We start from the raw sequence: 17,930 nt of genomic DNA, 5'->3' as shown, positions 1-17,930 counted from the left end.
ATTAATATATATATATATATATATATATATTTCTCAAAGCAAAGAAGAGATTGTGCGTAGTTATGAAGACTTCCTTTCTGCAATTAGTCACGTGCCCATGTTGGTATTTATAACTTTCTTCTTCCACCAGCCGTTGCATGTTCTCCTCGTCCTCAGTCAACATCTCACCTGGCCATGTTCTTTACATGGCAGCATGACTCAAACCTTCCTTCAAAATGTGAGTAAAATTTGGGGACTGGAAAAGAGAAAGGGAGCTACTGAGCTGGATACTGTTTCTACCATTTGAAAAATTTAAAAAGAGCAAAGAAATGAACAAAAGAAAAAGAGAGAGGAAACAGCTCACATTGTAAATAAAGTGGCAAAGACTCCCTACTTTCATTGCTCTTTCCTCTGTCCTGCCCATCCCTCCAGCCCCCCGCAAAGAGAAATAGAAAAGTGTGCCGGGTGAGTGTAGAGAAGGGGCTCAAAACCATTCTCAGCACTTAGCTTGCTTCAGGTGGAGCCCTGGGTCTCTCCCCACCCTCATCCACCCCCCAATGCCTCCCATCTCTGCCCATCTCTGCTTGGGGTCTTCTGAGGAGAACGATGCATTCTTCAGAAAGCCAGAATTAGACAAAAGATCTGCTAGGAAGAGTGGGAGAGAGTAAGAGCCAGGTTTCCTTTGATTTATCCACTTTCAACATAGAAGGTCCAAGGCCATTCCTCCCTCCACACCCAGCAAGTCCCCCATCCTTCCCCTCCCGTGAGGAAATTCCGGGCCGCAGACAGTTTTGCTGAGCATGATAATAAGCTGTGGAGCTGATCTGCAATGAAATCAAACACATTTAACTGTCACAGGATGAGTAATCCTCAGTGGCAACTAATCTCAGGTCCTGAGGCCCGGGCCTGATGGAGGGGTTGTGCCCTCTCCTCCTGAACATCCATTTCTGGAAAGCAGCCAAGCTCATTAAGCAGCTCTACTCGGGGGCATGGCCTCATCTCCAGAGTGGAGAGGCTGCATTTTATGCCTGTCTCCCGTAGGCCGGTTTCCACCCTCCCATCAGAGTCCAGGTAAATCCCTGAGCTAACTTCTTCGGGACTGACTTCCTGAGCCATCCCATGGGGCCAGCAGGTAGCTCTCCAGTAAAGAAAGGCACAATCAATCTTTCCTAGCCTCTCTGAGCTCCTGGAAACTGAGGCAGCTGGTTCCCTGCAAAGTAACAGGCTCTCAATCCAACCACAGTCAAAACCGTGAGCAAAGGAGACCTGGTGGGTAGAGATTCTGCCAACTCTCCGTCCTTTCCCGTGGGTTCCTTCTCTATGCATAGGACACTAGCAGTGAGAAGAGAGGGGCAGTGGGACACCCAGGCTGCTCCCTGACAGAGGCTTGTAGGATTGGAGACCAACGAGGATGCGTTTGCTCAGGGAGCGCCTCACTGTTGGCTCTGTTAAAGGCCCCGTGGGTTCCTGTAAGGAATGCACTGCGATGGGATTGTAGCACTGGAGGCACAACTTTGTTCACTCTTTCATCATTGCAGACAGTACCCGTTTATACATCCTAGATATATAAACAAGTGAAACAGGAGACAATCTGTAAGATAATATTCATCCTCAAAATCCTTTCAATCTAATAATAAAAAAGTCAGATCTGTGTTTCCGTCCAGAGTGATGGGTACCCTGGTGGAGTCACGTGCAGGGCACACTGGGAGCACAGAAGAGGATGTAGAGAAAGCATCTGAAAGTGTCCTGACAGGCTTATTTCCATCTTCCTTGGTCCCAGACATCTCTCTGATCCTATTCCCCCACCCTCTGCCCAATCAACTCCCTGGACCTGATCGTGACCTCTAGACTCTTCCCTTCCAGTCCAGCCTTTGCCGGCAGTCCCAAATCTTACCTTGGAAATGTAATTTGTTCCACTGAACTAACCTGTTTGAACCGGGAGAGCTGTACTCTCCCATTCCTGGTCACACCCAACCAGCCCACTCTTCCAGTGTTTGTCATGGCCCAGCGATGCCCTGGCTAGAACTTGATAAGTACTGTGTCTATAACTATGGAAGAACGCAGCAGAATGAGGAAAGAGGAGACAGAGGGAGAGAATGAACATCATCTTCTCTTCATCTTGCCACAATATCCTATGATAATAATTCACTAATGATCACCAAAGAACTAAACTGGTTTTCCTGACTGTGTTCCCTGGTGGAAGGGATCGGGGAGAAGGGAAATGATATTTATTGAGTGCTTATTGTATGCCTACAGCATGGGGAAAGTATTAAAATCTTTTTAGAGATGAAGAAACTGAGGCTCAGAAAGGTTAAGTGATCTTCCCATGGTCACACAGCTAGTAAGAGGCAGAGTCTCAATTTCAACCCTGGATCTTCTTACTCCAAAGTCCATGTTCCATCTAGTAAGACAATGTTTCTCAAACCATAATCTGTGTGCAAATCACTGGGGATCTTGTTAAAATGCAGATGCTGATCCAGAGGTTGGGGATGGGACCTAAGATTCTGCATTTGTAATCAGCTCCCAGGTGGCACTGATGCTAGGTGTTCCTGGCTGCCCCCTGATTTTGAGCAGAAGGCAATAGATAATGAAGCCGTCTGCTCATAATCCCAGGTAAACCCCAAAGGCCAGACAGGGAGCAGTTTTCAATAGAGGTGATAACACCATCTCTTACCCCCGGGCAACATATTCCGGTTTTGATTTTTAGTTGTTGCTAGGTGGAGTTACTAGCATTCAGTATCTGGGAGTCAAGGATGCTACAAATCCTACAATGTATGAAATAACTCAGATTGATTCTATCAGGACAGTCCCGCACAGCACAGAATTGTCCCATCTAGAATTCTTACAGCGTCCTCATCAAGGAGCTCTGCACAACAGCATGGGGTGGTGCGCGCCGCAGTCAGACACCACTCCTTTGGCTGCCTCATCTCCATTACTTGTTCTCAGTCATTAGAAGCATCAGCTCTGCCCTCCAGCTGTTCTGCTCCAGACTGTCATCCCTGACAGCTGCTCTACAGGGTATCACGGCACACACCGCAGTGCATCCTGATGTCTGGCTTCCGGGAACTCCAACGTGTCAACAGAAAAGATGATCCGAGATGGGCCTAATCAGAGAGAGGTATGTTCGCATATTTCTGGGCACCCCTAAAGAACTCAGGGATGCTGCTATTACACAAACTTGGATATTTTAGGAAAACACGTAGGCCAGCTGATAAATTCATATCATTTTGCATTCCATGAGAATTTCTAAAGATATTTAATGAGAAGATGGGAGAGGAGCTGACATCTACTAAGCTTCTGCTATGTGTCAGGAATTCGACAGATGCTTTACAAATATTGTTTCACTGCATCCGTAGCACAGAGTAATCAGTACAAACTCAGACTCCGGAGCTAGAGTGTCTAGGTTTGAATCTCAACTCAGTTAATTACCAGTTGTGTTACCTTGAAAGAAATATTTAACCTCCCAGTTCCTCAGTTGCTTCATCTGTAAATGAGGATAGGAATGGTATCTGCCTCATTAGGCTCCTATGAAAGTTAGAGTTAATACCTGCACAGGGCAGAGCACAGAGCAAAGACTATAAAAGTACATGCTTGCCAAATAAAATCGCCATGCACGATAAATTATTTTGCCATATTTTACAGATGAGGAAACTGAGGCACGCCCAAGTTCACACAGTTACAATGTGGTAGAATCTGTCTAATACTCGCTGAGAACTTATGATGTACCAGACACTACTCTAAGTGACTTACTAGCATCAACCCAATTAATCCTCACATCCACCCTAAAAGATGGATATTCTTATCCCCATTTTACCATACGAGGAAACTGACTTGCCACAGGGTACATATTCGGATAACGGTGAATCCAGGAACTGAGCCCGGGTTTCGGATCCGGAGCCTGGGTGCTCAGTTCCAAATAGCATCCTGTGTCCGTTTCTTGACCTACCGCTGTTGGACACTACTGTGTGCCCACCACTGAGCGAGGCATATTTTGGGATAAAAAGAAGTAAATGTCACAATGGTTACTTTAAAATTAATAATTTAATGCCATATTTTTATCTTCTTGTAGGATAGATTATTGGCAATAACAGCATATGAAAATAAGCTTGCACTTAAGTCTCAGTTCTGCCAATTACTAACTTTAATAACCCTGGGCCCATCACTCAAGCTCCTGGAGCCTCAGAGTCCTCACCTAAACAAGTATAGTTGATAATACCTACTGGGCAGTGGTGTTCATAAAGACTGAATAAGATCCTCTAGGCATAGTGTTCAATAACTCTGAACCCCATCTCTTCATTTCATTTCTCTGTGCCTCAGAAGAAACGATAAACTAGAATTAGAAACACAGATATTGTTGACGAATGATTTATAATAAAGTTTCTGGATGACAGGTAAGAGAGTTCCATAGTTGACTCTTGAATTGGAGTTTTGTTCCTGAAAATCCATTTCATGTAATTAAAATGCAAATAATCATGAAAAGAAAATCCCCTCACTTTGGATACAGTCTTTGATAAACATATATTTAATATATAAAACCAAACACATAATATAAATCTATATTTGAAAATATCTGGGGGTGGAAGTGAGCATAGGCTAAGGGTTTGGTTCCTGAAAACATGAGTCCAGTGAAATGTGAACTGAAAATGCTTTCTTCTCCTGGTAAGTTTCTTAGTCATCAGAATCAGCCATCTTCATTGCTCCGAGGACCCTGGAAATGTTCAATATTTTGTTCACTTGGGGCAAAATTTTCCATTGATGAGTTAATGAGTGCAAATGGTCAATTCTAAAGGAGGAGTTTCAAAGGTGACCTCTCTTACAGTGATCTCCTGCTCCCTTTTCAAAAACATGAAACACCCGTCTTAAACAGTAGCCTTCATCTTCCAAGACTTCAGCGAACTTCTCCAGAGAAGCCTTCCATGTCTTTATGTCAGCCCTTCCAGCTTTCTCTGAAATCTGAAATTTGCCGGCAGTTATCTTTCTGAATGATTAAACCATCCCTTACTCCACTTACCACCTTTTCCTGATGGTTCCCCAGCTCTGTTCATAAGAGTTTTAAAAAGTGACAATCAGGAGCCAGCCCAGTGGTGCAGTGGTTAGACTCGCATGTTCCACTTTGGTGGCCCGGGGTTCACAGGTTTGAAACCCAGGCGTGGACCTACACACCACTCATCAAGCCATACTGTGGTGGCATCCCACATACAAAACAGAGGAAGATTGGCATGGTGATTAGCTCAACACCAATCTTCCTCAACCAAAAAGAGGAAGATTGGCAATAGATGATAGCTCAGAGCCAATCTTTCTCACCTAAAAAAAAAGTGACAATTAATGCCTTATCGATAAGCTAAGAATTTATGGCTTAGTTCAGAAGCATGCTCTTTAGCTAATCATGAATTCATATCATGAGAAGTTTTTTCACCTTTCAAATCAGCACACCACGTTGTTTTATCACTATTTACATTGACTTAAGTCTATTTAAAAGCACATCAGCTTCAGCTGTTAAGTATTCATCAATACAAAGTTTGTTCGTTATGATGAAAGTGCTGCTTATGATAAGCCTATAAAGACAGCACTTCTCAAGTTAAGCCATCCTAAGTCAGGCGGTGTCTGTTTCCAAATATTCCATTAATCACATATGCTGTCTTTGCTGAAAATGCAGATTCTGGTCTGTTAACTAATCCCACTAACGTCGCTTCTCTCAGAATTGGAAAAAGATTCCAGGTCTCCACTGAGTTATTTTTGGCAGTAGGTAATTCCACATCCCAGAGATGAAGTTCTTTGCATAATCTAATTTTAAAATGTCAGTAGCAGTTTGGAGGGTTATTAAAGTATTTCTGACTCTTGAAAAGACTTCCAAATATCCTCAAGTTTGTTTACTCTTTCCTAATGAAGTCAGATAAAAGCTAGTTTTTGTTGGTCTGAAGGTGATCCCAATGCAGGGCCATGGATGCTGAGGTCTATGTCTGCACATTTCTCCTGAAATGTACAAGCCTGCGTCCAGAGAAAATAGCCCGGTGTTGGAAAAGTTGAAGTCACAAGTTCGAAGAGCTTAAACAAACAAAGAGAAGACATGAAGTATGTTTACAATCCTTTAATTAAAAACCTATTTATATTTAGCATATTTCCAGCCCAATTTCATTAATTGGCCCTTCTAGGAATTTGGGAGATTGGAGGACAGAATAGTGTTTTGTTCGACAGTAGACAAGACCAGCACACGTCAAAATCTTCTCTGTGCACCATGTGAACGAAGTAGGAAAGGTGAGAAAGCAATGGCCAATGTCTGGATGACATATAAAGACCAAGTCCAACAGTCGTCACACCTACAGACATTCTACAAACAAACATGTGAGAATATTTTTAACCTTGCCAGTAATTTTCAAAATTCTAAATAAAACTAGTGCATCATTTTGTATAATAAATTTAGACAATAAAAAATAAATCCGCAAGTTTGAGAAACCAAGTATCCAATACCAGAAACTTCTGTGATGAACTATTATTTCATATATTTCTAGTGGATAGAATTTGGCACAAACCTTCCATGACGGGTCAGAAACCCGAGAATCATACTCCAAGATAGGGGCTTGTGTGCAGGGGGCTTATAGCAGGGTGATTTGGGGTCAGTACCTGAGAGGGAAGGAGGAAGCAGGAGTGGGCAGGAGGTGAGTTGGAGCTGCAATACCATTGCAACGAGGGTCTCAGGCAATCCTACAGGGAGCTCTGGGGCTGAGGCTATCCTTCAGAGTTGTCTCAAATTGGGGTGTTAGGGACCAGCCCAGTGGCATAGTGGTTAAGTTCACATGCTCTGCTTCAGTGGCCCGGGGTTCACCAGTTCAAATCCTGGGCATGCACCTACACACAGCTCATCAAGCCATGATATTGTGGCATCACACGTACAAAGTAGAGGAAGATTGGTACAAATGTTAGCTCAGCAACAATCTTCCTCAAGCAAAAAGAGGAAGATTGGCAACAGATGTTAGCTCAGAAACAATCTTCCTCACCAAAAAACAAAATAAAATAAAATTGAGGTGTTAATTGCAGGTTCCCCCTTTGCATAAGTTTGGGCAAGACAGCTCTCTCCAGCTTATGGAAAGTCCCAGAAAGGGAAGTCAGCTGACTGTTATTTGCCACCAACACTCCCACCAGCTCAGGGGATGAATGAACTGACCTGGAGGGGGATCTGGGTGGCACACCATGGTATCCTCTGTGGACAACTCCTTACTCCACTTGGATCCACTTCCTTCGTATTATAAACTCTAGGAGAAACTCCTCCAGTATTCTGTTTGGTTTCTTTTCCTGGGGGAATCTTACAAGAAGGTTAGGGAGAAAAACTTCCATCTCTGCCACTGCACTGACCTTGAGGCAGTAACAGACAGTCTTTCTGCCAGGCTTCCACCATCTGTTCTAGAGTCTCTTCGCCCTCAACCAGCACCTCTGCTGGTCTAGCTGGCTGGGCTGCTGAGGTGATACAGACGTTTTATCTCTGGATAAGAGTGGCCACGGGCCACTGGTCACCATAACCTTCCCAGGTGGTGTTGCTGCCACATTTACCAACAAAATTGGGCAACGGTTACCAAGAGCAACCCAAGTGGATCACTTGAGTGCCAAATATATTCTTCCCTGCCCCTAGTGTGTACGAGCAGCTCTACCTCTGCCTGAAGGTCAAGGTCAATTGTTCATGCCAGTATGGTGACTACTTTCCTTGCCTATTGGTCTCTTGGGACAAGATCTTTGAAGTAACCGAGCAGGAGCTTAATCCTATTAATTATCTTAATAGAACCTTGCTGTGTTCTTTGGTGGACCCATTCACTCTCTAAGAAACAAGACTATAAAATGTCAGAATCCAGAGTTAAAGAGAAGGGAAGCACAAATTCTCTAAAGGAGTCACTGGGGCCGATGATAAGCAAGGTCATTTTTACTTCTGCTTCTTGCTTCCTGGGTCTTGAAAACACAGCACCATCTAATATTTAACAATTTGAGGTATATACTACATCTTAGAGGATAGCGGTCCATCTGGACAGGGCATCCTCTCCAAGATGGCACCTCAGCTGACCCTTCAACAGATTGTTCCAGTGCTCTGTCAGTCCAGCAGCCCGTGGGTGGTGGAGTACATGATAGGACTGTGGATACCATGGTCATGTGCCCACTGCTCACCTCCTTTGCTGTATAATGGGTGTCTTGGTCCAGTGAAATTTTGTGTGGGATCCCATGCCTGTAGATCAAACTCTTTCTAAGCCCTTGGTTAGCAGTGCTGGTTGAAGTCCTGCAGGCAGAAAAGGCAACCTGTATTTGGAACAGAAGTCAAACCCAGTGTGGAAAGTCCGTCCACCTGGACCTATCGCAGATCGCTTTTCTGTTCTGAGACCCACACAAAGCTGGCAATTTTATGTGTCTCCCTGTAAATGGGTTAAAACAATATTCCCAAGTGTGCAATAAATGCCCTGCCTCCAAAAATCTAAGACACCTATCAGGCATTGTGTTCCTTCCTGGTGATGGGAAGTGCGAGATGCAATAATCTGCCCCAAACTTTGAAGAGAATGTTCCAGCATGCCTCTGACCCTTAGACTAAAAATTGCATTGATGCTGTAGGCCTCTGAATCTTCTTAAGGTTTTTCTCCCACCTTCTGGAACACGTTCTATTAATTTGTATTTATTTTCTGTTCTTGCATAAAAAATTACCACAAACGAGCTTAAAACAACACTCATATATTACCTCATGGTTCTAGAGGTCAGAAGACCTGTAGAAAGTCAAAGTCAAGACGTCAGCTACATAGCATCCCAGTTCACCACTGTTAAAATATTTAACCATTCACCACCACCACATGCCACAGGCTATCTGTGTTCTACCTACCATCAGTAGATTTTACTTACTGCCCAATTTTTTGCATAATACATTGAACATAATGCACTAAGTAGCCACTATTTGTATTTACAACTTGCACTTTTCCCTCTAAAATTAAGATTTGTGGCCTGCTTCACTGCCAACTATTCTGTGTGAATAAAACAGTGAACGATTTCACATTTCAAAGGAATCTCTTTTACTTGCTATAAACATGACTGGTCCTCCTTCGGAACTAATCTCAGTGTACGCTTTCCTATTTGCACCATGACTTACAAAGTTATTATATACGAAACGAACAAAAATCTCCCAGATCATGGGTTCTCAGGAATAAATAGAACAAAAACTTGTCAAGCAATTTTCCCTCATATATAATGTGACAAATGTTAGGAGCTATTTAAAACTCTGAAATCAGTGGTTATAGAACTGCAAAGTAAAATATTTACTATTATTATGCACTTGTGATAGTAATCGCTCCTTCACATTATATTTCATTGATATTGTGCAATACACAACAGAACATTTCATAAAGGACTTTTACCAATAACCCTCAAGCATGGTACTTATCATTAACTTTGTGGCTAATTTTACAAGCCGCTTGTGATTTGTGTTATAAATACTATTTTTGTCATACGTAGTAGTACTTTAAATTTCTTCTTCCATTTTGGTCTCTTCTTTGCCTTTAGCAACAAAATTTATTGCTATTACACTAGAAAGCATCATTTTTGCCTATCCTTGGAAAGCTGATTGGTTTGCTTTGGAAGTTATTTGTGGAGGAAACTGCTAGCAGTGTCCATTCTCCCATTCCTCCTTCGTATTAGAACCTCCAATACTAGATGGGCACGATGCTGCTCAGGTGGAGGACTACCTGCCCACCTCCCTTGCAGCTTGGATGCTCAGGTAACTAAGTTCTGGTCAGTGATATACATAAATGTGTTTTTGTAGGACTTCTGGGAACTTTCCTTGAAAGGGAATGGGTACGCTTATCCTTACTTCTTGCTGGCTAGAGTAGATTGTGATGTGTGGAACGCCAGCAGCCATCTTTGACCAGGAAGTATTTGTGAAAACAAAAGCCACACATTGAGATGGTAGAATAAAGAGAAAAGAGCCCAGGGCTCTGATGACACCATGGGCCCACTATTCCAACCCTAGACTGCCTGCCCTCAGACTTCTTTGAGAAGGAGGAATTAATCTCCCTCTGTTCAAGCCACTGTTATTTTGGGGTTAATTTCTTGGATGCAGCTGAAATTATTCCTAGTGAATATATCGTTATGCTTCGTTTTAAAAAGATGCAAATCTGCAATGTCTTCATGCCTCTATTTGACAATGTTATTTTTTCCAATTATTTTATTGAGGTTATATTGGTTTATAACATTGTATAATTTCAGTTGTACATTATTATATATCAGTTTCTGTATAGAGTGAATTGTGCTCACCACCAATAGTCTAATTTTTATCCATCACCATACATATGTGCCCCTTTACCCCTTTCACCCTCCCCCAACCCCTTTCCCCTCTGGTAACCATTAATCTGTTCTCTTTATCCATCTGTTTGTTTATCTTCCACACATGAGTGAAATCATATGGTATATGTCTTTGTCTGGATTATTTCGCTTAGCATAATACCCTCAAGGTCCATCCACGTTGCTGCAAATGGGGTGATTTTGTCTTTTTTATGGCTGAGTAGTATTCCATTGTATATGTATATCACATCTCCTTTATCCATTCATCAGTTGATGGGCACTTGGGTTGCTTCCACGTCTTGGCTATTGTGAATAATGCTGCAGTGAACATAGGGGTGCATAAATCTCTTTGAATTATTGATTTCATGTTCTTTGGATAAATACCAAAAGTAGTGGGATAGCTGGGTCATATGGTAGTTTTCTATTTTTAATTTTTTGAGAAATCTTCACATTGTTTTCCATAGTGACTGCACCAGTTTGTATTTCCACCAGCAGTGTATGAGGCTTCCCTTTTTTGTATATCCTCTCCAACATTTTTATTTTTTTGTCTTGGTAATTATAGCTATTCTGACAGGTGTGAGGCAATCTCTCATTGTAGTTTTGATTTGCAATTTCCCAATAATTAGTGATGAACATCTTTTCATGTGCCTATTGGCCATCTGCATATTTTCTTTGGAAAAATGTCTGTTCATATTGTCTTCCCATCTTTTGATTGGGTTGTTTGTTTCTTTGTTGTTGAGTTGTATGTGTTCTTATATATTTTGGAAATTAACCCCTTGTCAGATACACATGGTACTGGCACAAAGACAGACACACAGGTCAATGGAACAGAATCAAAAGCCCAGAAATAAAACCACAAATCTATGGATGGCTACTCTTCAGCAAAGGAGCCAAGAACATACAATGGAGAAAGGAAAGTCTCTTCACTAAGTGGTGCTGGGAAAACTGGACAGCAACATGCAAAAGAATGAAAGTAGACCATTATCTTACCTCATACACAAAAATTAACTCAAAATGGATTAAAGACTTAAATGTAAGACCTGAAACCATAAAACTCCTAGAAGAAAATATAGGCAGTACATTCTTTAACATCGATCTTAGCAGCATCTTATTGAATACCACGTCTACTCAGGCAAGGGAAACAAAAGAAAAAATAAACAAATGGGACTATATCAGACTAAAAAGCTTCTGCAAGGCAAAGGAAATCATGAACAAAATGAAAAGACAACCCACCAACTGGGAGAAAACATTAACAACATTTTTCAATGGATAATACACCAAATATTAGGGAAAATTAAGTTGTCAATCCAGTAACACTCAGATTTCAGATATTTGTTGTTTTGCTTTCTAATAATACCTTTTATCTTGTGCAAAATCATTGTTCCCATGGGTTTTCCTGTCCTCGTTAAGGAAGTTCACAGTGTATGTTGATTATATTCACATTCTCTATTGAGAAGGTCTGTTCATATATTCTGAGTTATAGTATTGATATGACTATTGTTATCATTGTATTTATACTCTGATAAATACTTTTAAGCCTTTTAATCCTCTTGTATCATTCAAGATATTATGCAACAGCCAAAATCAAAAATAACAAACATAAACAATAACACTAAATAAAATGCAATGGTAGAGAGAGGTTGGGGGAAAATACTCAGTTTGCCAGATTTTCCATTCACGTGGTTTGTAATGGCCTCATGCCCAGTTTAGGTGTGAGGTGGACAGAGAGTGTGACAGCTGTAAAGTAGAAAGCTCCTGGTCTGAGAGCACGAAGGTATGCACACGTATATAGTATACATAACACGTATATAATATAAGCTCACCTCTGTTAACTACTTCAGGTGACGACAAAGAATGACATTCATTAAAATGTTGATCATAAATTGGTGGCTAAGATAATATCTACATGTGTTTTAATCTGTAATATTAAGTAAAAACCATTTGTTAAGTTTGGGCAGGAATTGACTGTGAGAGTACAGTTCAAAGAAAACATTATGGACAGGTTGAGGAGGACCAGCTCTCTCTCCTGCCCAAGGGTATGGCAGCTGGGACTGCAGGGGAGGCTCCTACAACCCACAGACCACTCCTTTCCAACTTTCAAGACCACCCTCAAACAAAATGGCTTTAGGGACAGCTTCCACTAAAGCATTTGTGAGGAGCACCTGCTCCTTGTACATTCATTTCTTATAAGCTCCCAGGGCTGCTCAAACGTATCACATTATCTCTGTGGGTCTCCACGCTTCCAGCCAAGAATAAGAAAAGGTCACACAGCTCTACATCCCCTACCTGAGCAAAGAGAGGTGTGGGAAGCAGGGAATGCCGAAGCCTTTAAAGAAATCTGGCTTCTGCCACTTATGTCTGGTCTCTATACAGTTTGGGGCAAACTCTGTCTGTTTATGGAGAAGTGATTGTAAACTTTTTGAAATTCACACCCAACGTAAACACAGAAATGCAGATGAAGCGAATGTTAGCAGTGACAGCTGACTCACGTGGCCTTTTGACACAAGCAATGCTTTTAGAATATTTTGGTTTGTTAGGAATGTAACAGAATGTCTCTGAAGCCTAAAATTAATCTTATACTGCAAATACGTGAAATATATATGGACAAAATGTTCATTGCTTTTTCCTGGAAAAGTGCCACACTTTCTGAGGATGTCTTCATAAACTCCTGGGATGACCAGTGGTCTTGGGAGCCCATTCAGACCTCCTGGATCTTTGAAGCAGAAATGTCACAGCGAGAGAGTGAGTTTGTAGCAGAAGAACCAAGAAGCCCTGAAAATACCACTTTGGTGTAAAAGATTAATAAAAAGGGGCTCTGACAGCCAGGGCACAGACTCAAACAAACTATTTCTAAAACTGGGTACCCCTCTGAATTCATCAGGAAAACTGAAAATGGCAGCAGCCTGTCTGCAGGTCCTCGGCAACACGAGCTTAGTAACGGAACTATAAACGGCAGCTGTCTAGGAGAGGGGATTGTACATCAAAAGGAAAAGAATCCTGTTGTGCTTTATATGGTTTCACAATCTCTGGGCTCTACTCTAGTTGTAACTCCAAGAAGCTTTACTCTGAGCGTTGAAAGAAGAATTTCTCTGCCAAGCTTAGTTATATGACTGCCCCTGGGCTTGGGGAAGAAGAGTATATTGTGAGGGCTTTAGTTAGTCCGTCCTGGAAAGTGGAGGGTTAGGAGTCCCTCTCCCTAGCCCTCTCCAAGTCACTACTGGCTAGCAGGTGTAAGCCGTCTCGTCTTCTTAGCACGGGCAGAGGAACGAGAGGACCGAGGGGAATGAATTGAAGACCACAAACAGAGCTGCTGCGTCTGCTCACAGGTAGTGTCCTGCCTAGCTGCAGAGATGCCATTCCCAGGGTCAACAGTGTCAATGGCACCGCCAGGGGTTGTGCAGTGTGGCAGCCCTGAGTCCAAAAGGCCCTTCTGCCTTAAGATGTCTTCTCTTACAGTCCACCTCAGTGCCCAATCCCACTCCTCTAGAGCCTTTTCAATAACAGATGTGTAAACACTTTACAAAGTATTAAAAAAAATGCAAATCTGAGGGATTTGGGGGAGTACGGTACTGTTTCCAGTAGTTAACATATCAATATGTTATCTAGAGGGTCTCATTTGTTAATATATTAACCCATTCTAATAAGGTGATCAAATGATGCGATATACTTAAAAGCACTGAGCGAACTTTAAGGAACTCTACAAATATAAGATGTTGGAATGATGACAGTGTCTGGTTAAAGAAGTAGCGTAAGAAACAGAGCCTCAAAAGACTAAGATGAAGACAAGTAGGGTTTAATAGGGAAATGTGAGTCCTGGGGAGCCAAGGCACGGCTTTAAAATAGGGGAGCAGCCATAGATAGCACACTGTCACTGAGACCCCGAGTGCCAAGGGGGTTACAGAGGCCCCAGAGGATAAATGGACATGCTAAAAATAAACTTCATCTCCTTAACAACTTACCTTTTACGATCACAAACTCATTCTATCTTGCTGGCTCTCTGTCTTCTCCCATATCCATTCTTGTCAGATTTCAATTTGTCGAAATAAGAACAAAACTTCTCAGCTCACTCAGCCAGGGCTGCTAAAAGATTAATTAAATGTTCATATCTCCTTGAGTTTCCTCTAGGGGCATAAACACCCTGCCCATTTTCTTTGCTTAACGAAATCTTAGAAGGGCCAGCAACTGAAGGCGCTTTTTCTAGTTTGCTTCCCTCGATTTCTGCCCTCTCCTCCCTGAGAACTGGCCATGTTTTCCTCCAGAGTACTTCACTCATAAAGTCATCTTATCAAACCCCTTGAGACAGGGCCAGCATCTTCCTCCTCTTCCTGTTCCCCATGGCTTAGCTAGGAAGGTGATTCACGCTCTAAACTACACCGACTTCCTGAAGTCAGAGGCCTCACAGTTGTTCTATTAGCCTCAGGGAAGGGAGGCAAATTTTATTAAGAAAATTTTAAGGACCTGTTCTTAAGTACTTAAGAAGCTTAATATTTATTTCTTCTCAACAAGTCGAAGATGGTACCTATTATTTTAATCTTTTAACAATTGTGTTCTCGGTCCACGGAGATACAGAAGCACAGGTCTGCAAGAGTCCAGGCTGCTCATGACAGAGTCCCAAGAGGCTCAGAGAAGAGATGGCAAGATAGACAGCGAAACTTAAAATCTACTGGGAGGAGATAAATAAAAAACAAATGAAGGCAATATAAAGACCCTGGATGTGGTAACTGCTAGTGTATATTTGAAATTTAAACCCAAGTTATAATCAAAACAATCTCCCTTTGTAAGAAAATTAATATGATTACATCAAAATCCTTCTCTTGTGTGACATTGCATTTCTAGTGCAAGGTAGAGGACTTGAACCCCGTTAGAATATTACTTTATATAACTCCATAAACTTATGATCATGGTTAAATGATAATCTTTGGCATTTCTTGGGGGAAAAAAAGAAGTTATTTAAATCAAAGCCAAAAGGATTTAGCTGTAAACAGGAAAATATTGGCATAGCGATTTTCCCGTGTCAACTTGGTAAAGCTGAAACTGCACTTCCCAGAATTCTTAAACCTGTATATTATACAAAGTTAAAGTAGGTCAAAATTGGAATTTGCATGAGATTTGGAAAGTTGAAATGAATTAGCAGCCATTATTTTCTAAGGTTATCAAGCTTAGATGTGGGTGACAGAAAGATGCAGGGCCCAGCGGGTTCCACATTGCTGTCACTCTCCTAACTCATGGTCAGGCTCTCCTTCCTGACTGCTCACTCTGCTGTTATCCCAGGTTTGTCAACAGATGCGTGGCTGTGGATCTAGACAGGCAACAGCTCCCCACAGACCTCTCCATCAGATCCCTTTTTGGTCTCACTCTGGCAGCTGGATGGGGCCGGCTTTCAGACTGACTGGTGGGTGTCTTCTGTGATCCTCCAACTTACCCTTCAGACTTTCACTTCCCTAGCCTCCCACAATTGTATAGGGTCTAATTCTTGTAATAAATCCCTTACCCATAGCTCAAAAGGTCAGCTTTCTCATTGAACCCTGATGTTACAATTGGTTAGAAAGAATCATTCAATTTCATTAACATTTGATGAGCATCTATCTGGGCCAACCCTCTTCGTATATACTCATCTCATTTTATCCTCATGACATCTATGTGAGATTGGCATCATAACCCCCTCTTATGGATAGGAAAACAAAAGCTGAAAGGGGTTAACCGGTTTGTCTAAGAGAATCCAGCTAGAAGAGAAAGATGAGCAGAGCAAAGCATTTCTCCTTGGCCTGCCACCCCCTGCCTTACACACACATATATGAAGCCAGATACCTGAAGGTTACTGTAGATATTAGGCCAATTTGTTGTTTTCCTGTTTAGGTTGAGTTGCGACTCAGGGGTCTTCTCAAGTGTTTGTGAGCTTGTTTTGCGTAAGAAAGAGAAGGCCTTTGGGGAGGCTGCACTCACCAGACGACTGGCCCTCTGTAGCCTTTGAAGCCCAAAAATCAGATTGCCCTGGGGCTTATCAGGAGCGACCCCTCTGTTTCCCTGAAGCTCCTCCTGCCAAGCTCCTTGGCTCTCTGAAAACCCCCTGCTTTCTGTTCCGGAGAAGATGGATTTGAGCCCACCCAGGCTCCCACCTACTCATTTTGGCCAGTTTGAATAAATCTTTCTCCATCTCCAAGCACCGATGTCTCAGTGTTAGACTTGCTGTGCAAGGGAAACGAGAACTTGAGATTAAGAGTTTTGGTGTCATATACACACTCAGCAAAGAAGACGCTACGTTTTCATGTTCTCAAGAGCAGTAGAGAAAGAAATGAATGGTATTGTGGCTAATGAAATTAAAGAAATCAAATAATTAGTGAAACAGGGGCTAGGGCTAAATTAGAAACAGGTGGTGGAGCGGGGAGACAGGCTGCTGGGAACACTCCACAAATTGTCAAAACACCCCTCTAAGATAGGCACTCTGCTACCTCCCTTTACAGATTAGGAAACAAAGAAAGTAGAAAGCCTCAAGGCAACCAAATCAAGAGAAAGCAAGTCTTCAAACACTGAAGTTCTTCAATGGCAGAATATTCTGCCAGAATTCTGAAAAAGCCACATGACATTCCCACATAAATAAGAAGAGGAAGAGAGCGGGGAGAGGTGACAAGAGAGAGACAGAAAGAAAGAGAGACAGAGAGAGAAATACAGCAAGGAAGGAAGGCAAAGAAAGGAGAGTGACAAGAGAAAATGAGAAGTAAAAAGGCAGAACTGGGAAGGAAGAGGGAGACGTTGGCGGGTGACCTCCATTTATTCCAGTAACATTTCTTGGTCACCTGCTCTGAGTCTGGAACTGTGCAGACTCTGGGTATATGATATGAACAAGTCCCCTCCCCATCCGTGAGGCTTACATTCCACTAAGTAAACCAGACATTAATCTGCAAATTTAAAAATTGCTGCCTTGTCTGCAATTTACTTTACTTCACAGACTGTGTGATATATAGGCGGTCATTTTAATTTATATTCTAGATGTGGTTGGTTAATATCTGAACTCCCTAATCAGAAATACACACTTTAGGAGTGGCTAGTTAGCATTTGAAAGACTAATCAAAATTCACACTCCAGAGACAGCTACCATAGGCTCTAGTTATCTTCATATTTGATCAACGCCAGAAGATTTGTTGCTTAGTATAATGGATGTTGGAAATAATTTTTCTTTGGTGAAATAAATGATCTTCAAATTGTACGGAATGACTGAAAATATTGTATAGGCACTACTACCCTTATGTAAACAAATACAAGAATCTAGCAAACCTATTGGCCTTATATCTTTTGAAATGATGCTTGAGGCCTTGTCATTTCTCCTGGTCCTATACCCTACCATTTAGGCAGTATTTGATACTGATTAGAAATTTAGCTGAATCTTGCTGCTAGAATATTTTCACATTTGCCTCAAATGAACCCTTTAATTAAGAGCTTGTCTGGATGGATAAAAAGTCAGAGAGCTAGGATTTCACTGAGCTAACAGAACAGGCTATGTGAAGGTTTTGGTGCCTGCTTGATGATATTTGTTGTGCAGAATCCATTTTGAGACTTGCCTTCCGTGTAATATTCCTGCTGGTTGTGAGTTCTGGAGAAGATGTAATACTTATAAATGACCATGTTAGCTTAGGTCATTTTACAAGAACAATGAATTC

The 17,930-nt window shown here is 41.9% G+C and overlaps 1 long non-coding RNA gene across 6 annotated transcripts in view; it reads left to right on the top strand.

Moving 5' to 3' along the window:
- Nucleotides 1-17,930, top strand: part of LOC139082301 (uncharacterized) — a 46,669-nt gene that overhangs the window by 793 nt on the left and 27,946 nt on the right. Inside the window, exons 2-5 of one of the 6 annotated variants that reach the window (XR_011538161.1) lie at nt 131-217; nt 2,926-3,097; nt 15,547-15,667; nt 16,132-16,958. This is a non-coding gene — a long non-coding RNA (uncharacterized lncRNA). Of the gene's footprint in view, nt 1-130; nt 218-2,925; nt 3,098-5,900; nt 6,447-11,058; nt 11,856-14,844; nt 15,087-15,546; nt 15,668-16,131; nt 16,959-17,930 lie in introns of those variants that run through there. The other 5 variants (XR_011538162.1, XR_011538165.1, XR_011538164.1 and 2 more) reach the window with 5 other exon arrangements.

This window comes from Equus przewalskii, chromosome 3, assembly GCF_037783145.1.
Source record: "Equus przewalskii isolate Varuska chromosome 3, EquPr2, whole genome shotgun sequence".
Classification (NCBI taxonomy): domain Eukaryota; kingdom Metazoa; phylum Chordata; class Mammalia; order Perissodactyla; family Equidae; genus Equus; species Equus przewalskii.
The sequence above is the reverse complement of the archived record's forward strand: the minus strand, read 5'-3'. Positions and strand labels throughout refer to the sequence as shown.